We start from the raw sequence: 19,107 nt of genomic DNA on the forward strand, positions 1-19,107 counted from the left end.
ATTTTTATCAGATGCTGAAATGCTACATTACCAAGTGGGCAGTAAATTATGTCTAAACCAATTACAGTGGGACCCTGTGCGGCCCAACGGCCACAGAGGGCCAAGTGGGAGGGGACGTGGGAGGATGGAGGAAGGGGGGAGGCAGGAATGAGAGTAGGATATGATAGGGTGGGTTTGGTGGGTGAGCGGAATGGCTGGAGTTTGTCTTGATTAGTGGAGTCTGGGGACGCATGAGAGTCTGGCGATAAGGCCACTTGCAGGGAGTGTGTGTGTGTGTGTGTGTGTGTGTGTGTATGAGAGAGAGAATCGCAGAAGAAATACACATAAACAAAGGTTATTATGTGTGTATATGTTTCCTTGTATGTGTGTGGATGGTCGTAGATTTATGTGTGCATTTAGGGAAGGTGTGTGTCTGTCAGAGGTCAGAGAAATCAAAGCAGAGAGTCATGGGAAAATGTGTTTCAAAGCTGCCCCCAATAAAGCAATAAATTAACCTCAGCTACCTAATGCTTGTCGGGTGAAACTGCTGAATTGGTTTCATATATCTGGCCAGCGAATCACTGCATATTCCTCTTTTTATTGTCAATAAAAATGTCTGGAATATATCAATGAAAATGGCTGGGTTATCACTGTATTGTGACACTTTAAGAAACAGATTTCTGGAACTACACACATGTAGTTATAAGTAATAACACAACATTTAGCTTTATTTTTCATTTCAAACCAGCTAACTGAAAATTAAAAAAAAAAAAAATCTGTATAAATATATATATGGTATTTGTTTTGAAATGTGTACTTATTTGATCAAAATTATTATTACCAGATGATTAAATCTAACTTTTGATTATTTTTTCCACCATGATTGCGCCCCATACATTAGTGTTTTCCTAGGGAAGTTAATGTTTGATTCCTACTGTAGTGACAATTTGATTGGCCAATATTTATGTTGGCAGGCATTAAATGCTTTTCGGTTTGAAATATTACTTAATTTCCAACGGCCAAACAGGCAGTTAACCAGCCGGGCGATCAACATTGTTAACCGATACTTTGTCAGTGCTATGAGCACTCCCTACACCATTACTTGGTTTGTCAGTCACTACTCGTTGTAATTCTCTGTGATGGAAAGCGGTAGATGTTTATTTGTTAACATTTAGTGGAAATGGGCTACGTTAGCTTGCTTCTACTTTACATATTTTCAGCACAATGGGTTCTCATGAAGTTGTGCTACAGAACTGTCATGTGCTCCAGTCAGTAGCACAGTACAGAAGGTGATAGCGTATCTCCAAGTGCTGCCCTGGGAAACGCAGACTCAAACTCTTGAAACTGTTTCCAAAAAAATGTTTCAATCCTTTTTTTTTAAACGAGTTAAATTGTGCAAAACCACTTTAAATAGTTTTCATTTCTTTACAAAAATGTGAGGAGAATAAGAATTTCAGTTTGGCTTCCAGTAATGTCTCTGAACTTTGAGTGGAAAAGTTATGTGTGTGTGTGTGTGTGTGTGTGTGTGTGTGTGTGTGTGTGTGTGTGTGTGTGTGTGTGTGTGTGTGTGTGTGTGTGTGTGTGTGTGTGTGTGTGTGTGTGTGTGTGTGTGTGTTATCCTGGCCATTTTCCCCTAATTTGTTTATTCCCATACTTTTCATAAACACCATTAGAGGGCAAATAGGTGATGATAAACTCGAGTGGCTCTCCCTCTCATTTGCTCGGACAATTAAGATAAAGTGAAAAGATTCCGCAGAGCATCATTATGGACCTCCGCCAGATTGAAGACTAATGGAATAACTTGTTCTTTTTTCTTTTGTTTAGCTGTTTCTGCTGAGCTGTTCAATGTGGCTCACTGATTTATTCATTCGCTGGGTTTTGCTGTCATAGAGGGGAACACTCAAAGTCTCTTTCAGAGCAAAGATAAATGGTAACAATAAACTCAGGATCAATGGCAAAGTTTTCATGCATGTGCAATTTATAATGAGCAATACATAATAATCGCAAACCTGAGAATCAACTCCAGCAGCATCGATGCACTTCATTTATTCCCCCAAAATGCTTTTGGCCTGCCATGTTTAATTACATGTTCTATTTATGATGAAGTCCAGTTTCCAGTTGACCTCGTCACTGGCAGAGAAAGTTGATGTGAACAGAAACATTAACCACTTTGTTGTTTAAAACCACCTGAGCCGAAATAGAGAAGAGAAACCTTTCATCCCACTGCCAACATTTTACCTTTTTTTTCTATTTTTGTGTCCATTTTCATTGTTTAAAGGGAGGCTTTAAAAATGAAATGAAAATCCCCTTTCTTTGTAATGTTTATTCTGCCTTTTCCCATATCCGCTCCCGCTCCGTCTATATCCTCCCACCCCTATTCACCATATTCCCGGATGCAGGGGCTTGGAGCCAGCGTTAGACTTCAGATGAAAGGGGAGAAAAAAGGGGGAAGATGGTAATGAAGCGCAGAGAAGAGACAAGAGGTCCCTGTGGAGACTCTGACGCCTCCCGGGACTTGTTTTGCTGTCAGACCACGCTGGCCCCCACGTCCACAGCTCCCTGTGGAGAAGATGTGTCAGAGGATGTTCTGGGTCAGCCATGGGAAGAGACCATGTCTGAGCAGATAACGGCTTTCTGCCAAATTACCACTGATGCTTTTGATGTCGGAGAGTGTAAATAAAAAGAGAATTGGCTTGAACTAGAAAATATAGTCTAGATTAGTTTAAATGGTCTGAATCTGACTTGGGTTGCTCCAATGCCTGTATACGTGCATGTAGCTGAACAGACATGCTCACACACAAACACATACAGTCTTTGACAAAAGGTTCATGAATTAGATCTACAATGTCCAGAATATTTCAATACATCCTCCAAACTCATTTTGTCTTTTTCAATGGTGTTAGCCTCACAGCTTCTGTGAGTGGCAGGCGGCACCATGCTACGTCATCCTGTTTGCAGCTCTGCTTTTCCTCAACAATTTACCACTTTAAAAGGCCCAATGGCCAATCTGCAGACTATCGTCCCCTGTAACACTATCTGGGCCCTGCTGATAAAATGCAGATGTGGCTCCTCTCAATGTGAATTTGTGACCCATTAAGTGGAGCCCCTCCTCTTTCCTCACCACTCCATCCCTCCTCTTGGCAGAGACCCCAGACCGCCTTTTCACATGCATTCCCCAAAAGCAGGTATGTGGATAGTATCAGGCTAACGAGTCACAATGGTGAATTTGTTCAACAAGAAGCGCCGCATTACTTAAATCCAAGCGTGGCTCTCCCTCTCTTTGAGATCTGCGGACTAGATTGTCGCAGTCTCCCCAGCGTCTCATTTAGGGACGGACAAAAGGTGAATTCAAGCACTCCCTTTGAGGTTCACGAGACCTGACTCTAGTCTATTGATGTCAAGTCTCCCCTCAGTCTCCCAAAATGTCTCCATTGGTCTGCCATCACTGCTGTGCTTCTCTGTTACAGTTTTGTTTTACTTCAGTCATAACAACAGTGAAGGAAAACAAATTGCATCATATAAATATGGCTCAAATACATATGTACAAGCCAGGCTCATGTTCAAATAAAGGTGTGTTAACTTTCCCACAATTATCTGCATTGGTTACCTTCTTTACCTTCTTATTCTTCTTTGTGCTGTATAGCACGTATGCTGTATTTGTTTGTTTTGGACAATAAATATTTTAATCGCATGGTAATTCAGTGCCAGCCATAAAACAAGTTTTGCAAGTTTATACAATGAGCCCAGTGATACTGCCATTATGCAGAGCTAAGCAATCTCTGTTGGCAGTAAACGGCAATGCCTTCGATATTGCTATAACAGATGCCTAATGATGTGGTTGAAGGGAGAGAGTGCACAAACAGAAAAGAACAGTAAAAACATGTAAACATGTGCTTACCGTGATGCATTTCATGCCGTGTCAACTTTTATTAGTGTTCTGTATTTTTGATTAAAATGTTATCAATTTGTAATGATACAAATGTAAGCCCAACATTTTTGCAGGATGACATTTCATTAACATTCATGTTTATTCATTGACAAAAGCATTTTACACTCAAGCATTTTTCACTCAATGCTGTTGTCCGTCTAAACATGGCCTACAGGTCTCTGAATGTAAAGTAGCACTTGAAGGATTTCTGTACATTTGATAAAGTTGTTGCGGTTCTTGGCGTTGTATCCACATGATTGAATGCACTTATTGTAATTAGCGTCGGCTAATGTATATAAATGTATTGTAATGTAAGGTACATGTATGCTTGAGTTTACCTGTCACATTTTGAGTGAGCTTTTCATAACCTAAATAAAACAGACAATCTGTCAATCACACTCATTACGAAGAGTGGTTGGCTAGGTATGCAGATATGCAGGATTCAAGCTATTTGTTTTCTTCAGTCTCTCACATCTACCTGTTCCTTTGAATGTGTACAACCATGTGCAACACAATGGGTGCCTTTGTGGACAGTCTGTCCAAAAAGTGCGCCATTGCAACGTACCTTCTTAGACTAGCATTATATATCGAACGAAAAGTTATTTATACATTTTCGTGAGTCTCTTATGAATATCTATCAACATTTGTCAATTTACATTTATAGTATACATACAGTCTTTTCTAAATGTACACCCTTATTCACAGGAAACAACTCGTTTATGTTTAAGCAGCTAAACGAATTGGTTAGGTTTAGGAAAAAGTATGTGATTTGAGTTCAAATAACTACAAAAGTTGCCTCCCTCAAGTACGAAAATATGTTACAGATAAACAAGCATTAACCTCTGGTTTCACCGGACATGAACAGCAGTCTCCTGGGTGATAGTCATAGTGTTTTTGGACCCACCCATCTACCCTGAACGCAATTTTTACTTCCTGGTCCATGATTACAGTGCATTACCTTTCATAGGTAGAGCTATGAATAGTGTGTGAGAACAACATTTAACTCAATTTAATTGATTCGTGGTGTCTTGACTTAGATGTGGTCAGACAATAAATTATACAAACTTTTTAAGCATACGCCTACTAAAAGTCAACAGTCTGGGCCGCACTGCTTCTCAAAAAGACGGTGGTAGCCTCAGTGATGAAATGTCTGAGTAGGAACGTGGATTACTTGTGTTTTCCAATACGAGTTAGCTATAGCACTGAAACAAGGTTGTAGAATGGCTGCCACTGAGCAAAATCCAATATGTCTATGTCTTTGTCAATCTTTACTCTGCGTCTAACTGTTTCAAAATAAAAATCAGTTCCATTTTAGTGAAACTAGTAGCACAGTCTCATAAATACACACTGGGGACTGGTGGAGGTACAGCTATCACACTAGATATGCTATGAGTTTGTCTTTATGTGCATGAGTGGTAAATTGTTTTTCAAGATTTCCATAAAATTCCAGTAAATTTAGTTTTGACCACCCTGACCACTTCTGATTTCAAAGCGCCCAAATAACAGTGTCTCAAACTGTTTATACTGACCTCATTGTTCAATTTGTAAAGATCCCTCCTCATCTGTGGCTTGGCCCAGTGGTGCCTCTGGCTATGTTTTTACATAGTCTGTGATCTAGCTCATTGCACCACTTCACTGTGAATAGAGAGAGTTAAAGTCAAACCCCGGGGTAACAGAGGAGAGCATTATGGATGAGCAGCCCGTGAAAAAGGCCCATTGAAAAAAGGCCTTTGACAGTTTAATTGGTCAAATTAGTCACGATATTCAAATCGTCTCTGTTGACCAGCCAATGACTGAAGTGTGTACTACTGTAGGCTGGGCCAACCACAGAACTCTGTCCAGATTGAAGACGAGACACATTAGGCTCTCCTTCCTGCCAACAAACCCAAGTCCAGTGGCACAGCACTTTTGCCAGTGCGGCTCCTTGAAAAAGTTTCATTACTACTTTCTTGCTACATGGAAAACACTGAAAACTCCTTTATAATATCTGTCAGCTCCCCCAGTCTCCAACATAAACAGGTGTTCCACCCAAGGCAGTGTATTTACTTATGTCAGGGCTGTGCTTACATATACAGACACTCAACACACTTTTAACATTCTCCTCAATGCTACAGTCGAGCAGCTCTTGGCATCAGTGTCTGCGGCCGGCTACACTGTTTCAAGAAGACAAATTAAAGCCATATAATTTGCCTGCTGAAAGACTCGCTCTGTTTCGCAGGTGTGAGGGCCCAAAGCAGGCTTTTACTCCCTCCAGTGCCCCCAAACACACACACATACGGTGCATGCTCACACTAACATATATGTAAGACAGCTACAAAAAAATTCTTGAGCAGTCACTTACATCCCCATAGCATGGTTAACGTGGTTGTAAAACATGCTGGCCTGCACATGGCTCCAGCTTGTAATAACTGGTGATGACAGTAATATGAGTTTGTGTGTGTGTAGATGATGTGTGTGATTGTGAAAAAATGTATACACACGCGTCACTGCAAAGAGAAAGAAAGACGTGGATTGTAGAAGATTAGTCGATTTGTAAAGAAATTGTTTAAATAGTGATATACTTGTTTGCTTTTTATTCTTGAGTAAAATGCCAAAATAATTTTCATTATGTCTGTGCAATAAACCTGTAAAAACAGGATTTGTGGTGCAGCGGAAACAAGCTATAAACACACTGACATAAAAGTTGATATGACAAAGATAGTGACAAATTATTTACACTAACTGCCGTTTGATGATTGGCAGGTAGTGAACGGTGGGTTTATCAGAATTTTGTTCAACACCAAGCGGCGGCAGTAACTGTGCGCAGCAACCTTGAAGCCAGGTTTAATTCAAATGTGCCGGTGCAGAAATCTATACCAACCTTGTGTATATCTGTCAACCCACACTGCAAAACGTAGACACTGCACATAACTATTTGGCGGATGGATAAGCTGTTGTTTGTCAAGAAATAGTTCCATCACTTAAAAATTGTCAACATGCTCAACAGACTGCAGCTCATTAAGAGGACTACATAGTGCGTTTCAAGACGGCGCCATTCTTTCCAAAAAAGCTGCTCACCAGCCAAGCCAGGAGACTTCCTGTTGCCTAACCACACACATTAAAGACACTAAAAAAATGTACTTATATGGCTCTTAATTTTTATTGGGTCTAATAAATGAATATATCACTTCAGAGTTTTTCTGATGAAAATGAATGATTTCCATTTGTCATGATTGTGTGTGGGGAAAAAAAGTATTTTGGGGGTTTTGGGCACCACGTGACCTGCAATTCCAATTGCGGGCACTACACCAAAGTCATAGCCCAGAGCTGTTCCTCGGTGCCTGCTCCAACTTTGCATTAAATGCATAAACATTGACTTTCTCATATCACTCTCAGAAAGAAAAGCAAAAGAGCATTTTCTGCGAAAACATTGAACTATTCCTGTTTAAAGAAAGCTGGGGGGTAAAAGTGATCCAGCAAGGAGAGAAGAGGAGAGGATGAGAAAGAGAAGAAGGGGAGGAAAGGCCATAGAGCACTGAAATGCCTAAAGTAATAATCCTTATGAGACACAAAGGCGTGCACTCCCTGGTGTTCGTATGTGTGATAGTGTGGCTTGGCCTTCAGCCACTTCCAACAGTTAAAGAAAGCACTCGAGAAGAGAACCGAGGCTGTCCCTTCCACTTACCTCCCCCCAACCTCTCTCTCTGACTCTCTCTATATAAATGCTTGGCAGTTTTACGCATGGCTGGGAGCAATTTCCCACAATGTGTAAATTAGTCAATCTCCCAAGTCAGTAAAGTGGCCTTTGATGGGGAGGACATTAATGAAGTGTACCATTAGGCCTCACATTTGTATTCTTAGGGGCTCTCCAAGCTTTTGATGTCGCCGGGCCCCATGGCTGATTATCCACATGCCAGCGCTGCATGCCTCTGTTACTTAGACGAGAGGGAGGGAGGGGAAGAGGGAGAAAGCAAGGATGCTGAACGTTTAATGTTCTCTCTCTTCTTTTGCTGCCCGGCTGGACTGTCCACACTGTCCTGCTGGCCATTGGAAATTGGCAAGAGAAAGAAAGAGAACGAGGGAAAGAGAGCGAGAGGGTGCGCGGTTCCAAAAAAGTGCAGTCTAGGAGCTGGACTTCTCTCTGACACTTCAAAGCGCTGTCTGGAGTAAATTGCTGTGGACTGCTTCATTCAGAGGAGAAGGGCTTTCCCTTCGCGGATGACAGTTGCATGGTGACAAAGTTCAATTGGCACTGGTAGGAGTGGAGAGGGAGGGGGGCCCAGATCAAAGCAGGACCATTGTAATGGTTTTGTTCCGTGGAAAATCGCTTTTTGTCCCTGGCCTTTTCAAGCCAACTCCTGGCTCCAGTCAGAGTAAATGGGATTTTTAACTCCCTTGTGTGGGTGGAAGGGCGAGGGGAGGTGGAGGAGCAGAGGGAGGGGAGATTCTTAGCCTCAGGGTAAGGAACTCAAGACCCTCCCCACCTCCCCTCCTGCTCCTCCTTTAACCCCCCGGCCCCTCTCTCCGCCCGCTGACAATGCAAGGCCAACTTTGTTGATGTTATTGGCCCTTTCATCTGAACTCGCCATCATAATCTTCACAGAGAAAGTTTAGAGGAGAAATTGTACAATTACGTTATTGTTATCGTTATTGTAATTGCCAGAGTGGGACGCGGCAATGACTTGTTGCTCTCATGTGTTCTCATCTTCACTTGTTCACTGACACAAATTCTCTCTCTCTCTTTTTGTCCTTTTCTGTATAATTTACAGGCTTTAATATTATGAATCATGTTGTTGTTTACTGGGAGATAAAGAACCACCCCAACAGGTTGATTTTCCATTAGGAACAAATAAACATTTAACATCTATCTCTGAGCACTAATCTCCTCCTGCTCGTATGTTTCCTTTTCTCTCATCTGCATTTTTTGGAAGCGGATATGTGAAGACTCAGTCATCAGCTTGCTTTGAGTCAGTACAAGGGACAACAACAAAACCTCAAGTTCTTTAGTGCTATAGTCTCAAAAAAACATACTTTACTATTGAATTTGATTATCCACTGACTTTTTCTCTAACGCCTCCATGAGTTAGATTTTTTTGTATTTTTCTCAACAATTTTTGAATCAAAAGACGAATTATGGGAGGCGGATCTTCTCACTCGTCTAAACAAGCATCAACTTCTTCTTTTCTTGAAAACCAGCTAGAGATGCATACAACACCAACTGGACTGGAGTTTTGAACAAAATTGTGTGTGCAGTTTTGAGCGCTTGCTACACGTGCAGTCCGCACTGCCACAAATTTTGCGCTGCCTGCGGACGTCCCTATAGGACCCAGACAGACCGTCACCAACATGGACGGATGACGACATTGACCTTACACAGACCAAAGCGAACCCACGCAGACACACAAACGCAGGAATAGGCCTTAAGCATGATAGGATGCTGATATTAGCATTCAACTCAAAGCATTGCTGTGTGTGCGTGTACAGCATCACAGAAACTCCAGCAACTTTGTTTCATCTACAACTGGTCATTGACCACTGGAAAGACATGAAACAGCTCTACACAAAACACTGGTCCTGGTAAATGCAACATGCTCAGTATTTTATAATCATTGTATCATTATTTAAGACATATAAAACTTAATCACAACCTCCTCCTCCCTCACATTTGCTTGGCTATTCCTTCATCTTTGTGCTAACTAAATTAAAATAATCAGCAGTTTTTGCATAAAATTTTCATATTTCATCACAGCACATTTGTGACACTAAGTTTCTGACTGATCCTTAACTGAGAACCAAAAGCTGTGTGTGTGCCAGTCTGTATGCCTCCACACACACAAGGTATGAGGATATTTTAGTAGCCAAGTGCGTCAGACAGAGCTTGAGCTTGGTCTGTGTGATTGACTGTATGAGCTGCTGGCCAAATGTCTCAGTTTTTTCCCTTGAGCTGGGGGAGAAAAGTGTTATTTCTTCAAAAGCCCCATTTGAGAAACCCCGCAAGCCTGTAATTGCTAGGGAAAAGGCCGGACAACCTGCCAAGCCAAACACTTGAGAGGGAATTTGAAATATTGTAAACAGTAGAGTAACCCACTCACTGTCGAGACCGAGACCAGAGGGGAGGGAGAGGAGACGTGGGGGTGTTGGAGGGATGGAAGGTGGTTGCAGATGAAACATTGTGTGTGAAAGAGAAATGCTTACAGATTTATACGCATTGATGATGACAACAGCTCACCGCTTCCTTTGAAGCACCACCAGGAGAGGTACCTCTGTTAAATCAAAAAGTTGCAGTTTTCTTCTGCAAACAGTTTTCTTTTGCAAACTCAAAATGCAGATGTTTGAGTTTTACACCTTCTGCAAAACCTGCCACAACTTCAAAAACTCTATCCCTACATATGACTTGTCAATTTGAGCGAAGCCCCCCCCCCCCCCACACTTTTTGAACAGTGAATGTAGTTTATGATCACCACTAACCTCTTTTATGTGTTGACACAATATTTTTCTTGTGCTGTCAAATAAAAGCGGGGGATTATTATTCTAGCGCGACCCCATTTTCCCGTCTTAATGACCCGAGCCATGCTCTCCCAGAGTAGGAACCATTAAAACCCAGTTTTGGTTCAGTGCAACTCTGCAGTTCTGTTGGCTTTATTTTTTCCCTCCTCTTTGCTTTCCTCACTCACTTTTTTTTTTACCCTAACCTTTTAAAATCCCAAATCCCCCGACACCAATTAGGAGGCAAAAACGGAAATCTTCGACCAAACATGACATTTACAGGCTAGAACTCAAGCCTTTTAACGGCTCCCCCCACCTTCACTCTCAGCAACGTATTATGCAGGAGCTCACTTGCAACACACACATACATTGAGGTTTTTGTAATCCCTGCATTTTTATTCAGTAATATCTTCATGTTAAGCTGTATTGTTTGATGTTAAGAAAAAGTTGATGCTCTACAAGAAAAGGTTGCAGGGTTTTGAACCTTCATGAACCCAGAGTAATACCTCTTATTTCATTTTCATACCTGTCAGCAATTTAATTCTCATGTCAGACTGCCACCCTCAGCGTCGATCTGTGTCAGTCTGCCTAAATTGCAACTACATGTGTCTGTATGCCTGTGCTTTAACCAGAGTGGACCACAGCATTAAATAAGATGGAAACACATCATTAACTCAGACCCCCCTCTCTCTATTCTCCTCCCCAACCGAGGACTACAGAGCGTACACACAAAAAGTTGGGTAATTACTGATAATTAAATCAATTACAGGCGGTCTCTGCCTTGCCAGCTCTGGATGGCGGCAGCCGTGTCAGGGTGCTCCAAATATTTGAACAGCACAATCCAAATATTCTCTGAGAGCTGTTTTTGCTTCGGAGCAAATCATCCGACGGCCTCGCTCCGACAGCAGCAAGTCAGCGCGGCCATGTTGGCAGTGCCAGCAGGCAGCAAGGCCCTGATGAGCTTCAGCATTAATGATGAGGTGATTAGTCAGCTTTTCCTTCCTCCGGAAGAGACTCTGCAATTTCATCCCAATCATAGTTTGCTTTGAAAGGTTTTTGGGCGACTGTAAAAAAATTTGCTGGGGCAATTAAATTGTTTTTACTCTTTCTTTTTTCCCAGATTACTATCTGGTGCTTTTGCGGCCACGGTTGACAGAAAAGAGATAAAATGGACCATTTACTGCCTCCTTTGGGGGTGGGCTCAGGCAGGGAGAAGGAGACGCTGCGGGCCTGAGGAACAGGATGCTATGCTTCTTCTTTTCACTGCTTGTGAGGGTCAAAATGTAACTTTTCACTACTATGGAGTACTGAACATTTTCTCTGGAAAAAAAGGCTTGTCATAGAAGAAACAAATAGATAAAATCACAAACGGTCTCAGTTATACAAGGAAAGATTTTCTTTGGGGTTGCCTTTAATTGCTATTTACAATAAATAAGCAAATTCATGGTTATGTAGACTCACTGATTTATGTTTCAACATGAGCTGCAACAAGTCAAATTATTTTCTGTGGACTGCGGTGCCAGTGTAAGCAGCATTTTACTCTCCCACCAGGTTTTATGTGGAATTATTAGCTGTGTCTGATGTGGAGCAGTGGAGTACTAGGGAGGAAGGGGGGGGCAGCTTATCAGATGCAGATTTGGTGGTTAAAGGCAACCACAGTGGGGAGTGGCCACCAATGTCTCTGTGTGGTTTTGATAAAGATAGAGATTTATGCTCTTCCAGCGTTTATGGGTCTGGCCCATTGTGGCGATTCCTACTCAGACCTGCCGCCACCTCTGTCTCGACAAGCAGGGAGGGAGGCGGATATTGTTATTGTCATCATGCCAACAAGGCCAAACAGTGATAGACTGGTGGCTCAGTGACTTGTCATGTGCATACAATGACCTCGCTGATAAAGAATTTACCATGAAGAGGTAAAGATGTGACAGCTGCGGAGAGGATCTCCCCAGGGTGTCTGTCAGACCGCCGTCTGTTTTAAGGTTATCAGATCAAACACAGACATTAATATCAGGGTTAATCATGAAGGCCTTATTAGTATTCATAGGTCAGGGGGGGGAATTGCTCACCTCTTGTGGATGAAGGGAATGAAAAAGGGAATAATGCATTTTTCAATGATGCAATTCCAGTGTAATATATTTGTATTCTTGAACATAATTTCTGAAATTATTGGAAATTTGGATTAAATTATTGGGAGTTGCATCCTGCGGTTCAGCAAACGGACAACCATTGTTAAAAAGGCTGCAACATGTCCGTGGTTAAATCAGAATGAAGCACTTGTATTCAGCAGTAGCTCCGTGCAGACTGACATTTGTTGCAGATAGTCCAAAGAGGCTTCAGTCGGAAGAGCGAGGGTGCAAAGGGCAGGAGGGGGAAGCAGTGCGCTGCTGTGCTTGTCCCCCCTGGCTTATTGAATTACCTAAATGAGCAGAGGAGACCAGGCTGGGGCTCTTAGTCGTTTGAAGTTTACAAATCATCCTGACTGCTCTGGGGCTTGGGGGGGGCAGGGACGTCGCAAGGGAGGGAGCGGGTGGGGGGTGTCTTTTGATGCCTTAAATAAAAACATCAGGGAAACAAACAAATAAGGGAGAGAAAGGGGATAAAGATGGAGACGGTGAAGAGGTGGTAAGGAAAAACCATCTTACCCATAGGAACCCGCAAATGGTGATGGTTGAGAAACCACTTCCTGTGTATGATGGGAAAATTGCATAAGTTCAATGTCGGTGTATGAACAGAATGAAGACAAACTGTGTGTGTGCATGTGTGTGAGTTTGTCTTGTGAAATATGCTTATTTCCATTCTTGCTGTAAGTTAGATGAGAAGCTTGATACTACTTTCACGTGCGTAGCTCCTCAGGGTGAAGCTACATCCAGCGGCTGGTTAGCTTAGCTTAGCTTAGCTTAGCATAAAGGCCAGTAACCAAGGGAAACAGCTAGCATGGCTAAGTCCAAAGGTCAAGCTTGGTTATTGTTGCGCACGGCACCGTAGTGCTAGCCTCCACAGATGGCGTCCAAGCTCCAAGCATGAACGTAGGCGTTTATACTCTATGCGCTGTTCATTGTATTATTCTTCTAAATGCTGGAGGGCGTACAAACAAAATGGAATGTGAAGAATCAAAGAGACAACAAGTGTAAAAAAGAGGCATAAACCAACCAAAATTCCAAGGAGGGATTGTAATTATCTTCAAACTCATATCCCATATTCATGGAGTACTTTATTGCCTTTGTACAAGCCCTGTAAAGAAAAAGGTCAAGTATTACATCTAATATGAAGAAACAAAGGTTGAATATCCTGTAAACAATTTGATTTTGCTGCAAAATATATACTTAAATTAAGTTTTTTAAGACCTCCTGTTTGTAAAGCATCTTAAAACGAATTGGCCTTCTTTGTAAAATACCTAGAGTAAAAATTCAGAGGTGCACAACCAAGCGCTGCGACCACTTTCAAAGCCTTCGCGGACCACTCACCAGCCGTGATTATGTCAATTTCTGGCCCACAGCCTCCCGCCGGTTTTACTACGGTATACTACAAGTATGAAATAAGCTTAACAAGATCTGCTTAATGGCACTTCAAAAGCTCAATGATTAGCATGTTATAGTTTTTATGCTAGTTAAATAACAAAAATTAGCCCGTTGTGGTTTCACTGTGAGTATTTGCTGGGAGGAGTGTCTGCTGTAATTGCTGATTGACTGGCAACCTCACAGTGAAGACACCAACACTGCTGATTTTGTTATCTTTGAAAGTGCCAGGTTTTCCGGTTTCCAGCTTTAATGCTAAGATCAGCTAATTAGCTGCCAGCGGTAGATTAATATTTACAGCACATACATGGGAGTGGTATCAGCCTATGGATCTCACTCTCTGCAAGAATGCTAATAATATATTCCCAAATTGTCAAACTATTCCTGTAATGCTTATTGGACTTTGGTGTTTTTTTTTCTCCCTGCACATTTGCAACTTTGCTGTAATAACTGGTGAGAAACTGCTTTGCTCTGAGCATCAGTAGACTACAGTAGAGACCTTTGCTCTGAAAATAATTTAGTCTATTTGTGGAGAAAAAGATGGAAAAGAAATTCTGTACTTTGTTTCATTCCCGCGGGGATCTTGTCTGAAAACTAACTTTCAAAACAGAGCATCATAATAACATCACATGAAACTTTTTTTAAATTCTGGTACTGCTTTACAAAATTAAATTGAGAAAACATGCATAAAATCATTTGTCTTTCCTATAACAGATTCAGCATTTTTAAATGAAAATTTAACTTTCAAGTGTACTTTGCCCCGTAACAACGCAGACCACAACGATTCTTCTGTAAAGACCAATAAATAATTGATTTTGCCTGGATATGATGGAGAAAAGATAGCATGTTGTTAGTAAAATCAGGGGCCTTTTCCAAGCTATTAAGTGGAACTAATTAATTATGGCATGGAAATGCGTTTAAATGTCCCTCTCTCACTGAAAACAACATCCATTTTCAGAATGGAAAAGCCTGAAATGTAATTAGTTACATAATCATGGCAAAATAAGGTTGACTTGATTCAAACCATATTTTTCACATTGCATGTCCCCAATTTCCATTTCCATTCCTCAAAGAACCCGTAACACGGTATTTTGTTTTCAAAAGATATTTACCGTTCGCCCTGGCCGTCCCTTCTGCAGTTGATTTTTCAGATTCATGAGGCCGTCTCATTTAAAACACATGCACACACGCTCATGAAAAAATGACAATAGGGAAAGAGTGATTTAAGCATATAGATTACCAGGAGCTCAATCAACAACTGTCTGGGGACGATAGGAATCCATTTCAACTTCTTGACCCGCTGGATCTGAGTCTCTGTAACCACGCGACTCCGCTCTAATTGGACGACACAATGTCTGGGAGTTCTGAAGCTGGACAGAACTCACGGCAAATTACCGCTCACTTCCTGTTCTCTCTGAGCGGGCACTCGAGCCGTCAAGGGAGCTGTTGGACTTTGAAAAGTGTTTGCTTAGCTTGGCATCTCCGGTAACCGTGACCCAGTTGTAATGAAGAATAATTTACCATTCTGGAAAGTTCATTTTTGTGCATGCCTTATTTACAACAGCAAAATCCCAACTGTGCATGGAACAGATTCAGACAAGTCAGCAGGTAAATTGAAAGGACCCTTTTTCTTGGTCCTGAAAATTATCTTCATCTTCATTAAGTTTATTCTATAATTGAGCAGTAAAAGTGCAATGTGAAAAAAAAGCATTAAAATATACATAGGGAGAAAAAAATAAATAGATATATTGTAGGTTTAGTTTAAGCATTTGTAATCTGACACGCCAGATGGTTTGTTATACAGAACCATTTGGAAAAGGTGATTGGATGAACCATCTGTCAATCAAAGAGTGAAAACATCTTCACCGAAAAAAGCCATCAGGGCCGTTTTTTTCTCTGCAATGAAAGAACAAACAAAGATAAATACTCTCCAGTTCTGATATAACTGAGCATCTACAGTAACCACTACTGTTGTTTAGAATAAACAATCACTTTTCTGTGTCTTCTCACTCTCTACCAAATGTCAAACTATTCCTTTAATCTGAAAGGAAGCAGGATTGGGCTTTTAAATTTTGGGGTGAAACAGCAAAACAAATGAAATAATAAAATAGAATAAAAAATAGAATAAAACAGCCAATGCTCATGTGTATATCCTTTCCCTATGTGTGTATGTAGAGAGCATGACTGTGCATGATGATGATTGAGGTAGGTGCAAAAGTGCAAATATTATATATTATATTAAGGTATATGGGGTGAGGTATTTAAGGTATACGTCTTTTATTGTGAAATTATACATCAGTAGACGTATCTCTCAGCCTTCATTTTTGTTCTTGTGCCCGTGTCACCATGAAGGCTCCAACAAGCTCTGTGTCCCAGTGCTGCTGCCTGGTGAAAGTAGCGTCCAGTGGAAGAGGATTGGTAGTGACATCTGGCAGTTTGATAAAGTGGATTTGGTTTCTTAGGGGCAATTCCATGCTACTCTCCCCGGGCGCCAGGCCTTCTCTGGTTAGTATATGACTTACATGTGTAGGCTGCTGAGAGCGACGACTGCTGTGTGTTCGTGTGTGTAAGAGAAAGAGAGTGTCAGTATGTACAGTATACAGTAAGCAGGTAGTGTGCATGTGTGTTTGTGTGTGTGTGTGTGTGTGTGTGTGTGTGTGTGTGTGTGTGTGTGTGTGTGTGTGTGTGTGTGTGTGTGTGTGTGTGTGTGTGTGTGTGTGTGTGTGTGTGTGTGTGTGTGTTTGTGTGTGGTTTGTGTGCGGTTTGGTGCATTGAGCAGAGGGGAAGCGGTTAGTTCAAATGAAAAACAGCAGTCCCTCTACCATTTACATTAATGCAAGCCTTTCATCACCAGCTCCCCTAAAGCATGGCCTCTCTCCTTCTAATTTACTTTAAACACACACATTAGTCTCATCAATAAACACTAATGGCTCTTTATGAAACAGAGGTCTATTTCCCATTTTTCAAATGAAAGCCCCTTGTCCCTGCAGAGCCTCCAAGTCCCATCTAATCCATCGCTGAGATGGCTGATCCGTCCTTCCGTAACATCCTCCGCAACAACCGCAAAGTGAAGACAATCAACAGCATGCAGGGATTTCCAAATACAGACGCCAGTGCTCGCTAACATGTAGACTTTCACTACTACGAAAACAATTATTGTTTTCGTAGTAATTTGCCTCTGCACTATACTTTTGCTCTGGTTTATGCTTTAAGATGCTTGTTTAAGAAAGGAGATGCACTTATGACTTCTGGTGACTAGTAGTTCTCTTGAATACCTATGTTGAATACACTTCCTGTAAGTCGCTTTGGATAAAAGCGTCTGCTAAATGACTGTAATGTAATGTAATGTACACATAGTACATATAGACAGTAATAGCTTTCCTTAGATTTTCTCTTAAGGCTAGCTCATCTTATCAGTTTAAATGAATGAAAAAGGTTGGCTTAATCTTCTAAGGAACAAGATATTTAAAGGACCCATTCAATATTTCCACATCAAACAATCTTCCGGTAATGATATGACACATAAACAAAAGCCAAAGTTACGATCATGAAGCAGACTTGTGAATTAATTTGTCTAAATGGATAAAAGCGCCTTTGTAACAGAGCCAGTACAGTCCAACAGATATTTGGAAGATGACAGCACTTCTGAAAATGATCTTTCAATGCAGCATTCAACAAAACATTATTCACAGAGAGAAATCTGTATTCTGGGTAAAATACTGGTACTTAAATAACAGCTCATAGAGCAACTGATTTAAATTGCAAAACATCACCAGGAATGTCTTTTTTTGCCATATTTAGTTCTTTATGTGGCTTCAAAACTGAATGATTATCCAAGCATCTGTCTCGAGCATCTGATTTATGAACATGTTGTGGGTTCCGAGGTTTGCTTTAGGATTGGGCCACATGAAAGGATTGGGCCACATGGGTGAAGGTCAATAGCACAGGCCTACTGTGGCTATGAAAACATCATGGGTGTTTTCTTGCCAGGGCTCTCACGAACAAGCTGGGCTAAAGGACAAACCCCGTATTCTGCAGTGCCACCCTCTTAAGGAGAGTCGCCCAAAAATTTAAATAGGATTTTTCATCGCCAGGCAATTTCATGAGAACCTTAAAGCAGAAATACAATCCATGACGCGACTGTGTGTCTTTCACAAGAGGTTGATCTTAAAATATCTTATCAGTCTTTGCATCTTTGGCCCAATATTTTTGGTTCTTTACCTGTTCATTAAATATCAGGATCAGCTTTAAGGGCCAAGTAGCGGGCACATATAAGGAATATGAATCTCTCACACAGATATAGAAATAACTAGCTAGGAACAAAGCTGGACAGATAAAGGTAAAAAAAAATAGATAATGGGTGTTACTATAAATAAATACTTTTTGTTTTTTAATTCCTGCAATTAAAGTTTTACTTAAAAAAACGCAAAAGTATTAACAAAATGTGCTTAAAGTGAAGGGGAATAGAATGCCTTTCAGAGTGTTATTGTATACTATACCATTGGCTTAGAACATTTATTTTCATGCAGCATTTTCAACAATGAAAATGGAGTACTTTTAACTACTTCATACACTTCTGCCATTTTATTAAGAATATTAAAAATCTTAGAAATCTACAAAGTAACTAAAAACTTTAACTGTCTGATTAATATAGACAGCGTTGGAAGAAACACTCAAATCCAACTAAAAGGAACAAAACAGCCCTGCATTCAAACTCTAACTCTGTCACAAACGTATTTTCAGCAAAATGTAGGCTGCTTAAAGAATCCAAAGTTAAAGTAACCACAGCTGTTAGATATAAGTGGCACGGTAAAGTAAATATTTCTACTGCAATGTCATCGAGTAAGTGCTGTACTTGAGAAAATTAAGTTACTTTCCTCCCTTGTGAGAAGGTGATGCAGTTAGTTGTAAGATTGCATGTGTGTGTATCTAATGTAACATACAGTTCGAATGTTAATCATGATGCAGTAACATGAAAACAAAATTATTTTGTAACTTAGTCAATATTTAGTCTCTCAAATTAATTTATTAAGCACAAACTTTAAAAGTGTGATTACATGGTCAACTACAGTTTGTTTCAGGAAATGAATCCGTTTAAACGTTTCAAGTAGACAAAGACTGCCACACAATCTTACTAACTTTATTACTGAAAAGGTAATGTTTGAAAAACAGCTTGGACGTTATCACTGTCACGCTAGTTTTCCTGTCTTATCTAAGGAG

Source organism: Anoplopoma fimbria, chromosome 17, assembly GCF_027596085.1.
Source record: "Anoplopoma fimbria isolate UVic2021 breed Golden Eagle Sablefish chromosome 17, Afim_UVic_2022, whole genome shotgun sequence".
NCBI classification, from domain to species: domain Eukaryota; kingdom Metazoa; phylum Chordata; class Actinopteri; order Perciformes; family Anoplopomatidae; genus Anoplopoma; species Anoplopoma fimbria.